Raw genomic sequence first — 11,691 nt, forward strand, 5'->3', positions numbered from 1 at the left:
ACTTGAACTTTATCCTCAAGGCTTCTTCTTTATTTGCTTCTACAAACTTTGGATGCTCACTCATTATGCAGATCATTTCTCCATGTCTGTAGATTCTTGCTATCCTTTTTCTCAAAGCTACATCCTTAGTTGTTTTGTAGCTAGCAATTGACTTGCCCATATGTTTCTGCTCATCGGGCCTGGGAGGTGAGTAGTCTAGCTCCATTGGGTGTTTGTTTGTAAATTTAAAAGTTGATGGTTTAGGCTTTAGCACCACATAGGCTTGAGTTCATTTGGTATTGATGTTTCTCCCTTTGCACCTTTCCCTAGCTTCATTTCTTCTAAAGTAAGTGGCCTCAACTGTGTGATGTGCTTCATAGTTTCTGATGGTTTTGCAGTTGAGCCAAATACTTGAGCAATTATGTCATCTATCTTCTTTTTCTTTTTTAAGTTCCAACTCGGCTGCAGCTAGATTGATAAGGTCTATCCTATCCAACCCCCCTTCACTGGTGGATTTAAAAAGTAATGGAAGGAACTATTACCTTTGTGACTTGAATATGCACATCCTTCTCCCCCTTTTTGTTATCATCAAGTAGAAGTATGGAGTTGAAGTTTGTGCAACCACCAGTTGTTGGAGCAACTGAGTTTGGGTTTCTTGACCTTGAAGTATCTTGGCCAAGGAATCTTCAACAATAATCATTCTTTTGTCCAAGGTCTCAACTTTTCTTGAAAGATCACTATACTTCCTGAGCTTTTGCTAATTTTCTCTCATTGTTGCTGCAGGAAGCTTCTCATCCAGCTTTATATTCAAGTCCTTCTTGAATTCATCAATAGAGAGTTTAAGATCATCTACATCCAGAGTCTATTTGAGGTGTTGAATTCTATGTAACTGGAGAGACTCTAGATGGGATTGTAGAAGTGACCTTGTACTAGCACTGTAAGTAGCTGCTAGAGCTGTTTGAATCTGTGAGATGAGCTTAAATAGAGTAGTGTTGAGATGATGAGTGTTGCACTCCTTGCTAAGCATCCGATCATGAGTATCTATTGTAGAACTAGCGCATGTATCTCCCCATATGTTCATGACAACAACCTCATCAAATTCATCATCAAACTCATTATTATCAGCTTCAAAATTAGAATCTACATCAGCTGCAGGAGGCAAGATTGAAATTTCGTCTTTGGCCCTTTGCATTGATTCAGTCGTGTGAACTAAATTCAATGACCTCTCTGTCTCCTCATTGCCCTGAACAACCAGTGTTTGATATGATGTAACAAGATGAGTAAATGTCTCAGCATCCAGGGAAATGGAATCTATAATAGCTCTGTATTCTTGCTGATATAGTCTTTCCTTTTCAGCATCATTGACATCCATTGACTCACTAGCAATGGCTGCCACCCTTATTCCACATGTACCTGCATTTCTCTCATTTTCTCGATATTCTAACATCAAGGTATCCCCTGGCTCACTGTCCTCACACCCTCACCTTCACCTACTAAGGTGGAACTCCCCTCACTCACTTTTTCCACACTGGAAGAAATAGTGTGCATTATTGAACTCTCAACCTCTCCTTTTTCCTGGGAGCAACCCAACCTCTCACTCATTTCACTCCCTTTCCTTAATCCTAGAAGTGATTTAATAACTACTAAGTTATCTGCACTTGTAATAGATTTTGAAATATCAAGTGTGTGTACAGTGACTGTCAACGGATGTGAAATAGCCGTTGAAGGTGTAGTTATGACTATCAATGGATAACTGCTGAAGCATATCCGTTGAAGGACAATTACTTATCAACAGATGATGGATATCCATTGATGAGGAAGAAATAAGATGAATAGAAGTTGAAACTATTGTTGAGTCTGTGGAGATTGATTTTAAATTTTGGTACGCAGACTCTTCAACAGTTTGAGAAAGAATTGATAAGTGATCCAAAAAATCATCAATTATATGATGATCACTTGTTTGAGTATGGGGCTCCTCCATGAGTTTAAGATATGGAGAATTAAGAAATGATGTGGAAATCATGTCCACAACCAGAGATATAGTTGGAGAGTTGTGTGTTTGATGTGTTTCGATTATGAAAGAGTGGGACTGTGACTCCACATTTACTGGAGCCACTTCAAGATGAATTTGAGAAGGTGCAAATACCAAGTATGTGACTTGAGTTTGCACTGTGTGTGCACCCTGTGACTCCCCCATGTGTTTAGATTTCTTCTTTCAGATATATATTTGAGCTAGGTCTTTAGTGTCCCTACCCCTTTTGTTCTGTGCTCCTGGATGGGAGCTTGTTTCAATAGTCACATCCTTTTGGGAGGGCGCAACTAGGGATGATATAATTTTCTTTTATAGCACTACAGTTTTTTGGGATACTGCAGTGTGGCTAGCTTTGGTTACACTGACCTCACCCTCCTTATCCTTGGAACTTCTTTAATTTTCACCCCTTCCCACGCCTTTCTTACCACCCTGAACACTCTACTCTTGTGCTTGGTGGTTTTTACAACTAGTGTCTTTTGAGAGAAACTAGAGGTGTGTTTATTAGATTTGGATTTGAAAACCTTTGGTTTAGTGGCTTGGGTAGGAATCTGTTTGGTCACTGACACATATTCCATTGCCACTGTTGAAGGCAAAGAAACTTGAGGTAAGGAAAAGATTGAGATAGAGGTGGTTACATGACTTACATGAGGTGCCTCAAAGATTGGAACATAATTGAGAGGCATCTCACTGTTGAGGTTGTTCCTGATAAGATCTGCAAGCACCCTTTTCTCTTGAACCCAGCAATTTAACTTGTTGTTTGGGTTCTCAATTTTCAAATCCTTGGAAACATGTTTAGCTAGAATCATGAAAAATCTAGCATATTACACATTTTTGGGTCTCTTTTAAATATCCCCTAGTTTATACCCTATCTCTAGCATGACATAGTTGCTGAAATTAAAGTACTTATCAGGAAATTGCATATAAAGCATGTTAAGCAGTGCAGAGGTGATATCATCAAAATTGCTAATCTTACCAGAGAATACTTTAATTAAAGTATCACACAAATAACTCCGCTCTTTCCTAAGTCTCTTTCTCTTAATGCTACCTAGACTAACAATGTCTAAATCATAACCCATGGACTTAAGCATGTTAATCACATCAGTGTTAGTGTGTGGAGTAACTCTGTTATTTTCAGGAAATTTAAAATAAGATTGGACCTCATCAGAATTGATACTATAATTGTTACCTTTAAGAGTAAAGGAAATAGTCATGTCTATAGAGTCAAAGACAGCAGAGGTCCATATTTCTTCTACAACTTCACAATATATGACTGGTGACTCGAGCTTGGATTACTTGAGTTTGCAGTTGCTAATGAACTACATCATCTTGTGATAGTCCTCATGTGCAACACTCTTGTCTACCAGAGCAACAAAGTTGTTCTTCTCATACATGAATCATGTCAGAGACATAATCTTCACCGATGGTGCCATTCTTTCTAAGTTTGCAGTTACAGAGAGAAAAAGGGTTTTGGGAAGAAATAGAGTAATTTTGCCTTGTGAAATTAGAGAAAGATAAAAGTGAGATCTGTAAATGAAATAGGCTTTTATACTTTCCCAAAATAAGACACATAATGATTAAAAATAAATTAAAACACTATGATATATGCCAGAAATAACCATTTAAGAATAAAGTAAACTGTAGAAATTCTAAAATTATCCATCAACATATACATACAAGACTGTAAGTATACATCAATGAATGATGTTTTAGAATCAATGGTTATGATTGATCAACGGATATCGAATACACCATTATCCGTTGAGGGACAATGTATCCAGAAATATTTTTGACTTTCAACGGATAAGAAATATCAGTTGAAAGAGTAATTTTGACTTAGTCAAAATTTCACTCTTTCATGATTTGATCAAGAAAATCAAACTTATTTCTGGCTACATTTCAAATTGCATAGACATCAATAATAGTAAATTAAGTGTAATATCCTGGATATATCATGTAATTATTTTTGTTGATAAATGAATATTATGTGAATATTATATGAATTTTTGGTGAATTATGTGTTAATTGATATCTGTGTTTGATATTTATGTGTGATAAAATTTGTGAATTTTAATTTTTATATATCTAAAATGAGGTATAGCTTATTTTGATATTTTTTCTAATAATTTATATGTCATTATATGATTTTATAAATGATTTATAGATTTGATAAATAATATTTTGATTTAATTATTAATAATTTGATTATTCAGGATTCATCCAACTTCAATAGTTTTTATGTTTTTACTACTCGGAAATTACAGGGAAACTCATTCCTAGCCTAATTTGATTATTTTGAGCATTTTCCGTAATTTGACTTTTTCAATTCGGAGTACGGTTTTACCTGTACAATTCCCGATACAAATTTTATAGTATTATTTTCATTTCGGTAAACTGATAAACTAGATATATACGAGATATTTTGATTATATTACTATTATCTTTTCGTAGTGGGTGCAACCAAAAGTGTTGAACCCCAAATATGTATTTAAAAACCCGGTTTTGATATCTATCCTAAAATTGGTACCGAATTGAATCAGTTTTATTAATACTTAGATATTAAGTATTCTATTTTATACCCGATATGATCCAATGGGGTACCAATATACTGTTAATATAAATAGCCATTATAGTATCTTATTTTGTACAGATAAATATAATCAATCAGTAGAATTAGATAATTATCCAAAGAAAACAATAATATTCGTCGCGTTTTCCATAATCAAACGAAGATTTGAGGGCGTTATTAAAGTCTGATCTTGGAGTACGAGTAACCAAAATGAAGCTCTCGACAAGTAGATTCAAGTCCTTCAATCTATACACCTCCATAATCAATAAGTAATTTTCTATATTTTTAATTAAATTTGAATTTAATTTGATTAAATTATGGCTTCTTTATTTTGATGTTGTTTATGTGTTTTGATGATTGCATATTGTAGATCATTGGATTCTAGTCATTTTAGTATATTATATGCTTGATTTGGAGTTCAATAACATGTTCAAATTTGTGTTTGAGCTTCGAATAAAAGAAATTAAGGTTTATATAGTTTGAATGTTCATAATTGAAAATTAGGGGTTTTTGATCTAAGTGTTATTAGTGAAATTGATCGATACCAGCTTGTAGATTGTTGAAAATAGGTTCAATTCATGGTCTCAGTTTGTTCGAAGGATACCGAGAATATGTTCGTCAGAAAATCCAACCTCCCGCTGGTGTTTATGGGTTTTTGCCGGAAAATTAACCTGAACTGTTGTTTGTGGTGTTTGACTGTGTTATTGAGTTACTAGGTTCGATTTGGATCAAACTAGAGCTTTAAATGGATCGAATAGAGGGTTTTCGGGGCTGAACGGAAGCTCGTCGGAATCCGGCGAGGTCACCGGTTTTTGGGCTCAAACCCAGTTTCCGTACGACTTTCAAGCTGTTTCTGTTATTTTTATTTTTAAAAATAATTCAAAAATTGTATTTTCAATTTCTAAAGTTCATTTTTAATTTTCAAAATTCATTTTAATTATTTATAAATTCTGAAATAAATCTGAATTATTTATTTAATTAATTTTAGTTAATAATTAATTATTTAATTGGTCAATTAATTTAAATATTAATTAATTATTTAATTAGATTTAATTATTCTTTTTTATTCAAAAATTCCGGAAAATAGTTTCGAGCTTTAAATATTTTTCTAAATTATGTTTAATGCTCGACAATTATTTATAAATTATTTTAAAGCCAGTTTCAGGTATTCGAACCTTGTTATTTATTTATAAAATGATTCTTTTACCCGTTTTAATTCCGAAAAATGTTCAAAAATTCGTATTACATGCCAGAAAAATCATTTCAGCCCTGAACATTCATTGAAAAATTATTGTTATCGAATACCTTATGTGCTATGTGTTATGTGCTACCTGATTGATGTGTTATATGCCTATGTGAGTATTGTTTGACTGTTTTAGTCATAACTTTCAATCCATACGTCAGATTTGGGTGAAATGATGGGTAGATAGAAATTTGTAACGTATATGTGATGATTAGAATAAGAGATGAGATTGTATAATGACTCGTATATTTTTATTATCTAAATGTGTAATTATTGAGTGATTAAACAAACAAAATATGTGTATGGGTTCTTTCGACCGTGTGTTGTTTTATTATTAGTTATGGGTGGTTAGTGATTTACGAGATTATTTGTATAATTGTCTGTTGAACTATATTGTCTCGTTATTACTTTTAAAATTGGTTTTATGGCAGATTTATTTGCATATATATATGTGGGATGTCTCTAAAATTGATTTTATGGTTGTATAATTACAATAATTATTTTTGGGATTTTATAAAATTTAAAAATCAATATTTCATCAATTATCTAGCCATGTATGATTTTCTGATTGTATTTAATTGTAAAATCCATATTTATTTTAGAATTCTTCAAAAATTACGAAACTCATATTTTATTAAGTTTGAATTATTCCGAGAATTTTAATATTATTTCGGAAATTTTTGGAATTAATTTCACCCGCGCGTCGATTCGTTTAATTGTTAAAAGCGGGTATAAATTGCATTTCAGAAATTATTTTAAAATTATAAAATTCGTTTTTAAAAAACTTCGGGATATTTATAACATTTTAAAACTATTTTCGTGATTTTTTGAAATTATTTTATGTGCAACTTGATTCGTTAATTGCGAGTTTCGTGTTAAACCGGGTTGCCTGAAGGTTATATATTTATCCATTTTGGCTATGTGTACATTTCTCAGACCCTCATTTCCAAGTGTCGACTTATTGCTTGTTTAAAAAAAAATAAGCAACAAAACGAAAGCTTCTTCCACCCCATTTCACTCTCATCTCTCTCGGGGTTCATTCATTCAATTGATATATTTCCCTCCCGTGTCTGCTCCCTGTGCGTCCCCGCCACTCGGTACTCCGGTCGCCGCCGTCCAACTCCGGTTGGTTTCGGTTGTTCAGTTCCTCTTTCTTTTGCTTAATTGCATAGATATATCTATATATACATACGTGTTGGTATGTATTACAGTGAATGTAGATGTTGCTGTGTTGCTGTTCTTTCCCTTATTTTCCGACCGCCGTGTTCTTTTCTGGCGAGGTGGCCGACGTGCGGGTGTTGCAGTTGTGCTGTTTTGCTATCCGTTACGATTTTGATTATTTCTGAAATTTAATTTTTATTTCTGTAGGAATTGTTGATTGGTTGTGTGAAATAAATTAATTATTTGGTGTGGAAAAAAATGAATATTCGGTGGAATCGGACTGGACACCTGAATTATTCGGGCACCGACAGATTTCGCCGTTGTCAGCAATGAACATCGGTGAGCTGACGGTGGACTATGATGATCGTTATCTTAGTCCTAATATTTTAAAAATAAAGAAATGAATATAAAATATGAGTAATATTTAATAATTGTGATTGGGTTGGAATTTGGAAATGTAAGGATTATGATTGATATTGTTGGTTTGGAGCAGGGGTTGGGGATTGTATTTGGATGATTGTTGTGATTATGGTGGATTGGTTTGACGTCAATTGTATTCGATGGGTAGTCCGATAAATAAAGGAGACGCTTCCCGATTTTGGGAAGCGTATCCTGTGAAATATCGGAACCACCACTCGAATGTAAATAGTTATAAACAAATATTTTGTAAAATATAACAGACAACTTATTTCCTAAAATGACGAGTATATGTGTTTTTCCGAAAACGAGTATTGAATCGAGATTTGAGTATATGAATCCTATATGTTGCGTGTACTACAGTAATGTATATAAGTACGAGTCGGGATTGTTATCGTTTGGATAGGATTGGTATTAAGGATATATCAAGCATACCTGGTCGTCTAACATAGGGTATTTCGACTCTGTAGGTTCTAGTTGAAGGACTCCATAATTGATATTAAACTAGAGATAACCTAGTGGGCAGTCGACGAGCTCAGTAGGGTTTTAACCGAAGAACCTAAGTGTTGAAGTCAAATCCAAGGTGATCTAGTGGTCAGACGATAAAGCCTGAGCGTCCGAGTCGGCTCAGAGTCGATCAGTAATAGTTGTAAAGCTCTGCAAGGTAAGTACCCCTGACCATTCTTTTATGGTTCAATACGTATGAATAGCTAAATGTTTTATTCTCGTATTAGAACAAAAATGTTTTAAGTTACGTATCCCCTGTAGTTATAAATCACTATTTTCAAATTGTTTTGGGGAAAAGTAACTTCGAAAGGTACCTATCTCGAATGAAATGATTTGCGAACTAGATTTTATATGTGTGCTAGTAAAATGAATTATTTTGAAAATGATATAAGTATAAGTGATTTCGAAAACTGGATAAAACGATTAGATATGGGATACATTGGGGCCAGGGGGCCTATTGAGGTGGTGTAAGAGGCTAATTCAGTTGCGCGCACCATATAACCAATTAGTCCAGCAGGTCAGAGACCTAGCTAGTCTCTGAGTTCCGAAACATGTAAATGGGATGACAGTTGGAGCCATCTAGTGTTGATAGCCTGATCAGCTATCTTTACATATCCACTACGTATCTGATTTGGCTTTGCGATTCTTGTAACGGAACAAGTGAGTTATACAGTTGATTTGGAAATGAAAATTGCATGCTAGAATTAAACTCTGATATTTGTACACAGCACACTACTACATTTGTTTTGTTGAAAGCATGCTAGTTTTAAATATCCAGTTTATGAATGTTTGCCATATTTTGCAAATGAGCTATAACTTCTGTTCCTATCATTATTTTATCATAAATTGTTTTACTGTTATTCATATAGTGGTACTGCTGAGCAAGCGATTGCTCACCCTTGCAGAATGTTATATATATATATATATTGCAGATGCCTAGGAGATTCTTCCGCAGTAGCCAGGGCATAGTTCTAGTGCCTTCTGTGTTAGGCTCCTCTGAGGTAGTTGTGTTGGACCAAAGATGGTCTATTGAGTTGCTGTATTAAGTTAGTAGTGTCAGAATGTCTTGTGTAAGTTGGTGTCGTAATAGTTGTAACTTAAATCATACTTAAACCTGGAAAAGATCTTGGTAAAGGGGGTCGTAGATATATGTTATCATTGAACTATTTATTATTGTTATTGTTGATGACGTCAACTCCTGACCCCGAGGTTGAGGCCGTCACAGTTGGTATCAGAGCTACAGGTTTGAGTCCCTGATTGAATAGAGTCAAAAGAGTGTAGAAAGGTAAGAATAAAGTTGAGAATCAGCAACTCAATCAGAGGAGTGAGTCTAAGAGTTTAGTCAAGGGTTTCAGCGGTGTAACCCTGACGTCTATTGAGGATTGGCTGGAACTGCCCTAACTTAGAATACGTTTCCTTCGTATATGTATTATTAGTAATGTCTGATAGAGATTTCTTGTTCCCTCTCGAGAATTCGAGTCTGATTGAGAGAATTCAGCTTTTGCGAGGATCCTTGGTATGTCAGCTATAGAAACACCCATATTATCCCTAAATATAGCATTTTCGATGTCAAGGGATGTTGATGGACCGAGTGTGTGGACTCGGTGAGTTCGGGCAATATGATAATAGTCGATGGCTGCTATGACATCCAGGTTCAGTGAAGTATGGGGATTAGTACTGTTGTTATATTTTAAATTTTATACGCATTTCTTGAGACATATTTTGTTTTCCAGAATGAATGCCTGTTTCCCAGTAAGTTGCTTATTTACCTGCAAGGAAGTCAAATTTGGAGTAAGCAACTTAGGATTCTGTTGATCCCATTATATTTCAGATTTTCTCCCTCCCTATTTGTGAATTTTCCATTTAAATATTGTTTCTTTTCTCGGAGATTCTATCGGTTGATTAGGGCAAACAATGCATATGAGTTGACCATTTGTCTATGTGATAAAAGGGTCTGGTGGGACGCCACCGAAGTATGTGTTGTGAACTATGCGATACTAAGACTGGCCATCTTATGTACTTGTATGGTTGCTCTCAGTCATACCTACATCTTCTTCACTGTTTCTTCTTATTCGATTCCATTGAGTTTGAAATTTCATTTGATATTCTATAATAATGAATTTCTGCGATTAGATGGTCCTCGTTATTAAAGCAAGATTTGCATGTAAGGATAACTATGTAATTTGCTATTTATAACAATTAACATTTATAAAGATTTATTTTTATAAAATAAAACACAAGTTCAAAAATTATAAAATTTATACCATAAAATAACTTGGATTTTTAGAAATTTTATAAAACTACTTTTGAATTTTGTGAACAAATAACTTTTAACAAGATATTTATTCAAGGTTTAAAAATATTCCTTATAAATCAAAAATGAAAGAAATAAATAATTTTTTTTTTGCTTTGAAAATTCATATACCACATAATGAAAATTTAAGACGCAGAAATTCTCATTCACACAAGCATACAATAGTTGAATATATTTGCATTCGGCTTTATAATTACACCAAATTTACAATTAATATTACACAAAAATGCCGGTTGTAACAAGTATCTTCTGATAAAACAACAATGTGAGTAGCAATGGAGGCTTCAGCATCCTCTAATTGCTGATCTGGTTCCAAGTTCTGATCAACAGCCATATCCTGATGCTCACCTATATTCTGATCATCAGCATCTAGATGCAGAGAAGGTGTAGTAGATAATTCTGGAGTTTGAGCAGCATCAGTAACAGGTGTTATTGATGGATTAGTTGCTATTGGAGCTTCTAAGAAAATTACTTCAGGCACAACCAAGGTCTGGATATCTATATCAGCACTTGTGCCTGTATTAACAGGAGATACAGTCTTAGGAGACACAGATGGTGTGTTGGCATTTTCAGTAACAGCTTCCTGAGTTGGAGTTGGTGGAGAAACAGTGGCTTTAGCAGATTCTGGTTCTTTTGAGATCAGAGATTCCTGATCTCCTTCCTTAGCTGCTGCTGCCTCATCATCTGAAATTGGCCTTTTTGCCCTCTGTTTCTTGTATCTCTTTGAAGATATGGATTCCTTGGGAGTTTCAGCAACAGTCATTCTTCTAAGCCTTTTGAGAAGCTTAGATCCCCCAATTCCAGAATCCTTCTGAGAAGTCACTTTCTCAGCTTCTTTGACAACAGGTTCTGATGTAGAAACCTGTTCCTCACTGTCTGAATCATCTCTCAAAGCAATCCTCCTTCTCTTTTGAGGTGTTTGAGGAACAGTCTTTGTCCTCTTAGGCTTGGAAGATGAAGGCTTCACAGTAGGTTCTGAGGATGAAGATTGAACTTTCTGTGAAGTGGTGAGATATGATTTGAGATATTGCCTGAGGGTTGGTTGAGTAGTATGGGTGGTATGTTCTGATGGTTGTTGTGGTGTTTGGGAGGTGGTTGTTGGTTGAACATCAGGATAAACAGATCTATAGGATTCAGGATCAGCATTTACTAAGATCTGTTTTACAGACTGAGGAATCTGTAAAGGTCTAACCACTTATTTCTTAGTGTCAGCATTTACCAGGTCATTAAAGTAACGTTTTGCAACTTTGAAAGTTGGAGTTGAGGTACTGGCTAGTCGAGGTTCATCAGTACTAAAAGTATATATAAGTTGACAGAATCTAGCAAAGTAGACAACATTCCTATCTTTTGTCATCCTATCCCCAATAAAACCTATTACAGCAGTTGCAAAATCAAAATGAGTTTGGTTAATGATGGCATACCTGATGTGCTGACTCATTATAGGGATGGCATCAAAATTTGAACACTTGTTC

Source organism: Apium graveolens, chromosome 7 (assembly GCF_009905375.1).
Source record: "Apium graveolens cultivar Ventura chromosome 7, ASM990537v1, whole genome shotgun sequence".
Lineage (NCBI taxonomy): Eukaryota > Viridiplantae > Streptophyta > Magnoliopsida > Apiales > Apiaceae > Apium > Apium graveolens.